We start from the raw sequence: 9,210 nt of genomic DNA, 5'->3' as shown, positions 1-9,210 counted from the left end.
AAATTGGAATCATGCATTGAGATCAATGTATGAATTACACAAACATATGAATTACACCCCAAAATTACACACATGTATCTCTAGCCTATTTTCTCTAATTACTTATATGTTGCTTAATGGTTCACACCTGAAACTGTAGTACGTTTGCAGAAGAGTCCATGTAATAACGTTAAACTACTACAATCTCAAAAGAGATAATCTATTACCTGTTTTTGGAGAGTGTACCCTTGCGGGAATGTACATGTATAGTTGGGGCGGCAGGTAGCCTAGTGGTTGGAGCATTAGGCCAGTAACTGAAAGGTTGCTGGATCAAATCCCTGAGCTGACAAGGTAAAAATCTGTCGTTTGGCCCCTGAACAAGGCAGTTAACCCACTGTTCCCTGCTGGCTGTCAATGTAAATAAGAATTTGTTCTTAACTGACTTGCCTGTTTAAATAAATGTTCAATTAAAAAAAAAATAATGATATATAATGAATATAATGATTTATGCAGTTATAATGCATTGCGAATTGTCATGATGATGATGACCCCTTTACATTATAATAATTTCATAGTGATACGGGCTAAATAACCAGTTCAAAATGTATATATATATAAAATATAATGATATAATATAAATATATTATATATCAATATAATATAAATGTTATAAAGAGTCATACATGGTTATAACAAGTTATGCCTGGATTCTGTAAAGTGTTTCCAAACTCATTTTTGAATGTGTCTCTATGTGTAAAGTATTAGTTCTGTCACTATGACCATTCACTGGTATTGATAAGACTAGGGCTATTTTCTCTTCTTACCTATTTGTTGCTTAATGGTTCCCACCTAAAATTGTCGTAATACGTTTGCTGAAGAGTCCAAGCAGTGAAGTCGAACTACTACAATCTCAGAAGAGATAATCTATTACCTCTTCTTGGAGAGCGTACTCTTGACATGGATGTACACGTATACTTGTTCACATCTAGTCATAGGTGTGACACCGAGCTCACCATCTTTGTAGAACTTGAAGGAGGGATGTGTGGCGTTCACAGACACAGCGATAGGGCCAACCTCATACAAAGTGTCTCGAAACACTTTTTCATCCAGAGAAGGAACTCTGTTGAAGCCCTTGCACCAGGCTTCCTTTGTTGCATTCTGGTATTCACAAGGGCCCACCTAAAAACAGTTTATTATGACAATCTCAAGCTTTACAGTGAGCTTTTCACTCATCTATTCTATGTTCTTTCCAAAATTCCCACTTTTTACAGAAATATCAGTTGGAGGATTCCTGGTTTTATGGTTATTCCCTCTGTCACGGTCGTCATAAAGAGGAGACCAACGCGCAGCGTGATAAGCGACCATAACTCTTTAATGAAGAGAGAACAGTGAACAGGTTTTACGGTTATTCCTGAACAGTGAACAGAACTAAACAAAACAAACGTGACGCTATATAACAAGAGTGCTGAAACAGGCAACTACACATAGACAATAACCCACCAAATACCCAATGAATATGGCTACCTAAACATGGTCCCCAATCAGAGACAATGATAAATAGCTGCCTCTGATTGAGAACCAATCCAGGCAACCATAGACATATAAACACCTAGACGAGGTAACCCATAAACATACAAAAAACCCTAGACAATACAAAAACTACACAACTGGTTTCATGGTTAAAAAAACTACTGGTTTCATGGTTATTCCCACCCTGACCTAACCAAATAATAAAGAAAACTAAGATAACTAAGGTCAGGGCATGACACCCTCCTGATTCAGAGAATCTTCTAACTGGGATTTCTGGAAAACCTGTGAATTTGGGGGAAAGTTACCAACATTTTTCAACCCTAATGGTAACATATTGTATTGTACCTCTACAGTGTAAGGATATTTCCTCTCCGACATAATCCCATGATCTGAGATCACCTCACCTAAAACACCTCATGGCCAAGCCACCATCACAGCCATTATTGTGATAGTCTCCACTGCAGTCTACCAGGTTCTGCTCACTCAGAGGCAACAGTGTGCCTGTCTGCTTGAACATCTGGCCCTTCAGGGCTCCGACTGCAGCAAATTCATAGCAAGATCCACAAGACCCCTAGATCAAATAAAATAGTTGTCATATCTACTCTTTTGCTTTGAAGTTATTGCCTAGAAGTAAATGCATAGCAAAGTCCACAACGCCCCTGGATAAAATAAAGTTTTATTTCCCCTATTGTGCTGTGAAGTTATCCCCTAGAAGTAAGGTGGCATGTTTTTCCTGGTAAAGTTCTCAGGAAAAACTCCTGTCCCTACACATCATATCAGGCCACTACCTCAACAGTTTTCTCACCTTTCTAAATGCAGAGAAAGTGGCTTTTCATGTCATGTCTAATAAGTGGCACCTAGACTACCCACTCCTTTAATCCTTTCCATATCAGTGTCAATCTGTACAATACCAGAAAAATGAAGGGGAGAATTCTAACTTCCAGTTAAGCCAAATGTTTACTTAGTGCATGATGTCAATGGGAAACTAAAGGAAATTTAGACTTAAGTGGAAGTTAGGATTCACCCAAAAGTGAGAGAGATCAAATGAAAGAGGCTGCTCTTCAACCTGGTTCTTCACTGGAGTCACATATCCATATTGACGCCAGTCCCACGTCTCAGGAGCTGCTTAGAGACTGCAGTTCCACTTAGAGAGGGGGATCCCATCCAGGCTTTCTCCTCCTCAGCAGCATTAACAGTTAGCAAGGCATTGTACTCTTTATTTGTCTGGAACACAGAATTAACAAAATAATATTAGAATTGGCCGGCAAAAAAGAAAATCTGCCTTTTTAGTCAGGACAACTTTAATTCTAGAAATTGATTAAATATATTAAAATTAAAAATTAAAATTAAAATTGTATTTTTTTTGTTAAAACAATGATTGTGTAGATATATCTGCATCTGTGGTCTGGACAAATGGGGGCAGGGAGTGCCATTCATTGCGTATCTACAATGCAGCATATGCAGTATTTCCCACAATATTACCTAGCCATATATGTTTTGTGAAATCGTATGTCTTCGATGGGAGAAACAGGTAGGCCTACTATATACCACTGTAGTGATAACATTTCAAGTTGCGTTAAATCTTACAAACTCAGTTTTGGAAATACTGACTTTATGACAAAGTTATCCTACTTACACATTTTAATCAATTTTGGCACTATAATATATGTTTCTGACTATTATTGATGCCACATAGGCCTTTTTCAACCAGAGAAATTATTTATTTGGATCAGCTCCTCTTTAATATTAAGTTGTAAAATACTGAACTTCCCCTTTATCTGAGACATAATACAACAACCTGTAAAAGCTGCTCTCTTTCCTATTTATATTTCTTAAATTCATGTTTCATACTCATGCAATTGCTGGTCCAATTACAATTGTGGGTTGTCTTACCATGTCTCCAAACTTCCCAGAGTGAAGGTGTGCTTGTCCATTTCTGACTCCAGGTTGTGTTGACAGATGAGGCCTTGGTTTGTCTCCCAGATCATCCTTCTGAAGCCCTCATCCACCTGAGAAAGACAAGTTAAAGGCCCTTCAAGTTATTGATGTCACGATTAATCTCTATGGGGAAAATCTTAACACAAGGGTGATACACACATCCTAAACTTCCACTTAAGTCACATTTTCACCCAGCTAGCACACTTGGTTCCTTGGTAGTTGTGGGAACGTACATTTATGGTTTGCCATTGGTTCTGGGAATGAAGGCATACGTTTCCTGACCGGTAAAACTGAACGTTTTTTTAATATTCTGAGAACAGAAGTGAACATTTAGCCTGTTCTGGGAATGTTAATTTATTGGTTGCAGAGAGGTTCTGAGAACATTTTACAATGGTTCCCTGAAAGTTTTCCTGGGAGGTTTAATTAACGTTCTGAGAATGGAAATTCTAGGTTATTTGAAGGTAATTTAATAACGTTTTGAGGTTTAATTAATTTTCTGAGAATGGAAATTCTAGGTTATTTGAAGGTAATTTAATAACGTTGTGAATAACTGAGCTAAACGACTACCGCCCCGTAGCACTCACATCCGTCATCATGAAGTGCTTTGAGAGACTAGTCAAGGACCATATCACCTCCACCCTACCTGACACCCTAGACCCACTCCAATTTGCTTACCGCCCAAATAGGTCCACAGACGATGCAATCTCAACCACACTGCACACTGCCCTAACCCATCTGGACAAGAGGAATACCTATGTGAGAATGCTGTTCATCGACTACAGCTCGGCATTCAACACCATAGTACCCTCCAAGCTCGTCATCAAGCTCGAGACCCTGGGTCTCGACCCCGCCCTGTGCAACTGGGTACTGGACTTCCTGACGGGCCGCCCCCAGGTGGTGAGGGTAGGCAACAACATCTCCTCCCCGCTGATCCTCAACACTGGGGCCCCACAAGGGTGCGTTCTGAGCCCTCTCCTGTACTCCCTGTTCACCCACGACTGCGTGGCCACGCACGCCTCCAACTCAATCATCAAGTTTGCGGACGACACAACAGTGGTAGGCTTGATTACCAACAACGACGAGACGGCCTACAGGGAGGAGGTGAGGGCCCTCGGAGTGTGGTGTCAGGAAAATAACCTCACACTCAACGTCAACAAAACTAAGGAGATGATTGTGGACTTCAGGAAACAGCAGAGGGAACACCCCCCCATCCACATCGATGGAACAGTGGTGGAGAGGGTAGCAAGTTTTAAGTTCCTCGGCATACAAATCACAGACAAACTGAATTGGTCCACTCACACAGACAGCATTGTGAGGAAGGCGCAGCAGCGCCTCTTCAACCTCAGGAGGCTGAAGAAATTCGGCTTGTCACCAAAAGCACTCACAAACTTCTACAGATGCACAATTGAGAGCATCCTGGCAGGCTGTATCACCGCCTGGTATGGCAACTGCACTGCCCTCAACCGTAAGGCTCTCCAGAGGGTAGTGAGGTCTGCACAACGCATCACCGGGGGCAAACTACCTGCCCTCCAGGACACCTACACCACCCAATGCTACAGGAAGGCCATAAAGATCATCAAGGACATCAACCACCCGAGCCACTGCCTGTTCACCCCGCTGTCATCCAGAAGGCGAGGTCAGTACAGGTGCATCAAAGCTGGGACCGAGAGACTGAAAAACAGCTTCTATCTCAAGGCCATCAGACTGTTAAACAGCCACCACTAACATTGAGTGGCTACTGCCAACACACTGTCAATGACACTGACTCTACTCCAGCCACTTTAATAATGGGAATTGATGGGAAATGATGTAAATATATCACTAGCCACTTTAAACAATGCTACCTTATATAATGTTACTTACCCTACATTATTCATCTCATATGCATACGTAGATACTGTACTCTATATCATCGACTGCATCCTTATGTAATACATGTATCACTAGCCACTTTAACTATGCCACTTGGTTTACATACTCATCTCATATGTATATACTGTACTCGATATCATCTACTGTATCTTGCCTATGCTGCTCTGTACCATCACTCATTCATATATCCTTATGTACATATTCTTTATCCCCTTACACTGTGTATAAGACAGTAGTTTTTTTGGAATTGTTAGTTAGATTACTTGTTCGTTATTACTGCATTGTCGGAACTAGAAGCACAAGCATTTCGCTACACTCGCATTAACATCTGCTAACCATGTGTATGTGACAAATAAAATTTGATTTGATTTGATTTGAATGTTTTGAACAAAATGTAAGTTATTTAATAATTTCCTTAAAACTTTGACTGAATGTTTGAATAACACTTTTAATAACACCAGCTTAGTTTGGGTTACCTGTTTTGAACTCCAAGCCAGTGGTATAAAGTACTCAAGTAAAATACTTTAAAGTACTACTTAAGTAGTTTTTAGGGTATCTGCACTTTACTTGACTATTTTTGACAACTTTTACTTTTACTTTACTACATTCCTAACGAAAATGTACTTTTTACTCATTACATTTTGAATGGCTATCAGGACAGGAACATGTTTAAATTCATGCACTTATCAAGAGAACATCACTGGTCATCCCTATTGCCTCTGGTCTGGCGGACTCACTAAACACAAATGCTTAGTTTGTAAATTATGTCTGAGTGTTGGAGTGTGCCCCTGGCTATCCTAAATAAAATAAACATTTAAATTGTGTTCCTGGTTTGCTTACAAATTAACGTTCTTCTGTAGGAATTTCAGTACTTCAGCATAATGTTTCCTACAGGTTTCCTCATGGCTCTATTTAAAGTAATGTTCTCAAATTGTTCAGAGAACGTTAAGAAAAAACGTTGTTCTGTGAGAATTTCAGTACTTCAGCAAAACATTTTCTGCAGATTTCCTCATGTTCTCAGAACATTATTAAGAAAATGTTCTATAAACACCACAAGACAACTGTAGTAACGTTCAAAGAACTTTCTAAGAATGTTATTTAAAAACATATACATTCCTTTCTCAGCATCAACAAAACTCTCTCTATCCTCTATCTTGTTAAGTGTGTTCGGTTTGTTGGCCGGGGCTACCAATTGGCCACACCTGATGTTAATGAGTGCTTGTTTCCTTTGAAATACAGTCTGTTTGAATAGACTAAAATGAACAGCTTTGTATGAACTAAAACAACATGGCATTCTTGCTCCATCCTGAAGATAGCAGAATAATGTAGCACTGCAAAACGACAAAGTCATTGCCTGGGTTTGAATGGTCCTGCCTCGATGTGAGGGGAAAATGAAAGCAATGTAATGGTTTATATTTTTTAGGCTTCCTCTTTGCTGTATCAAGCCTTCTGATAATTCTGATGTGGGTGGTGTTATATAAGGATCATAGTAAACCTAGATCCTGTTTTTAAACATCTGTTATGAAAGAACAAGTTCCTCTTCATGAGAGTTAGTTTCCATCATCTCTATAAAGGTTTTTATGGTCCAGTTTGGAATATCTTCCATAGAATATGTGTTATAATGATATAGGCATGTGATTTAATTATGGGAATATATATTATGGCGGTACAGTGGGGCCCGAAATTATTGGCACCCTTGATAAAGACGAGCAAAAATTACTGTAGAAAATAAATAATTCTAATACTCAGCTATATTGTATGCAACATTTTTTAAAACATATTATTTTATACTAATACAATTGCTCAGAGAAAGAGATTTTAACAATTGATATTTAAAAAAATCTAAATAAGAAAGGGGTAAACATGATTGACACCCCTGTTTTCGATACCTTTCAATACCTCAACTTGCTAGGATAACAGCACTGAGCCTCTATCCAACACACTGGGAGGGATCTTAGACCATTTCTCCATACATAATCCTTCTAGATCCTTGGTATCCTTCGTATGTGCTGATGGACAGCTCTCTTCAATTAAAACCACAGGTTTTCAATGGGTTTCAAGTCCATAGAAATGTCTGGCTAATTAATCATTTCTTTGTGGATTTTGATGTGTGCTTGGGGTTATTGTCTTGCTGGAAGATCCACTTGCATAACATCAAAGATCCACCGCTATACTTTACAGTAGGTATGGGGTTATTATCTGCTTAGGCATTCTCATTTCAATGCCAAACCCACCACTGGAGTGAGTTTTTATTTATTTTACCTTTACCTTTATACCTTTAGAACGACAGATTTGTACATTGTCAGCTCGGGGGTTTGAACTTGCAACCTTCCGATTGTAGCCAAAGAACTCTATTTTCATATCATCCAACAAATGTAAACACCTGGAGTTTCCTAAATGGCATTGGCACTTGGATTGGAACCGGTGCTTTGGACAGATGACATGAAAATAGAGCTCTCTGGCCACCCACACCAATGATGGGTTTGGCATCGAAATGAGAATGCATAAGCAGAAAATAACCCCATACCTACAGTAAAATATGGTGGTGGGTCATTGATGTTATGGGGCTATTTTGCTGCCACTGGTCCCTTACAACTCATAAAACATTTTAGAAAAAGGTTCTGTGTCGTTATACAGGTTAGGTAATGAAAGGTGTCGATTGTCGTATGGAGTAGACCAAAGCGGAGCGTGGTTAGAATACATTCTTCTTTATTTAATGAAGAACACGAAGAACACTTAAACAAAAACAACAAAACGAATAAGACGAATGTGACCGCTATATAAACAATGTGCTAACATGCAACATAACATAGACAATAACCCACGAAATACCCAAAGAAGATGGCTGCCTAAATATGGTTCCAAATCAGAGACAACGATAAACACCTGCCTCTAATAGAGAACCAATCTAGGCAACCATAGACCAACATAAACACCTAGATGAAATCAACCCCATAAATCTACAAACACCCTAGAATGAGCCAAAAACACACATATCACCAATGTCACACCCTGACCTAACCAAAATAATAAAGAAAACAAAGAATACTAAGGTCAGGGCGTGACAGTACCCCCCCACAAAGGTGCGGACTCCGGCCGCAAAAACCTAATCTAAAATGGAGGGTCCGGGTGGGCCTCTTTCACGGCCTCTTTCTGTCCTGTTGTTGACATGCGTATCTGCCCTCACATTGGCTAGAATAGTCCCACCTAATCTCGCCTCCTCCCGCCTGCATTCCATCTTTGAGATCATGTATTTCCATTGTTAGAGCGGTCAATCGACTATCTTGTTAATAAAATAGACTATCTTTGGTACAGCACCGTTTCCATTCAATTGAACGTTCGAGAGAGTAAAAACGCAGTGAACGCAGCCCTGGGCTCACTCACTCAGAGGAAGAGATAATCAATGGTTTGTCTGGATAGGCCAGAAAATGTAATGCCACCTAAAGGGTGATGGCAGTTTTGTCTCTCATTCAATTAGTGACGGAGAACGGTCTGAGCTGGTGCACCTGTCTACCCAGTATATTTGGTTTAGAAATATGATTTAATTTGAGAACTGCACTAACACTTAAAGTAAAGCCAACATTAATTGACAGCAAAATGTGTGAGCCCTTGTAATTGTAATGTCTTATCACAAGGCTTACAGTATAATATGTCTCTCTGTGTAGCACATGTTCAACTGACTCAATATGCCTGTTATTTTAGTCAGAATCGTTATAAGAGGATAATAAGACATTCTGAGGGGTCATATGCATGACTATGACAAGTCTTACAGTGCCTTATAACTACACTAGCATGCTTTACTGTCAATGTCAGATACAAGCAGAGGAGAAGATATGCATGTAAGTTCCTATACAAGCTATAATCAATGACGAGACAGCCTGTAGGGATTAG

General features: G+C 39.6%; 1 pseudogene; it reads right to left on the bottom strand.

The window, feature by feature from the left end:
• Positions 1 to 697: 697 nt before the first annotated feature.
• Positions 698 to 8,557, bottom strand: LOC112222542 (annotated as a pseudogene).
• Positions 8,558 to 9,210: the final 653 nt, after the last annotated feature.

This window comes from Oncorhynchus tshawytscha, linkage group LG02 (assembly GCF_018296145.1).
Source record: "Oncorhynchus tshawytscha isolate Ot180627B linkage group LG02, Otsh_v2.0, whole genome shotgun sequence".
Classification (NCBI taxonomy): domain Eukaryota; kingdom Metazoa; phylum Chordata; class Actinopteri; order Salmoniformes; family Salmonidae; genus Oncorhynchus; species Oncorhynchus tshawytscha.
Note: the sequence above shows the minus strand (reverse complement) of the source record. Positions and strands in the feature narration are given on the sequence as shown.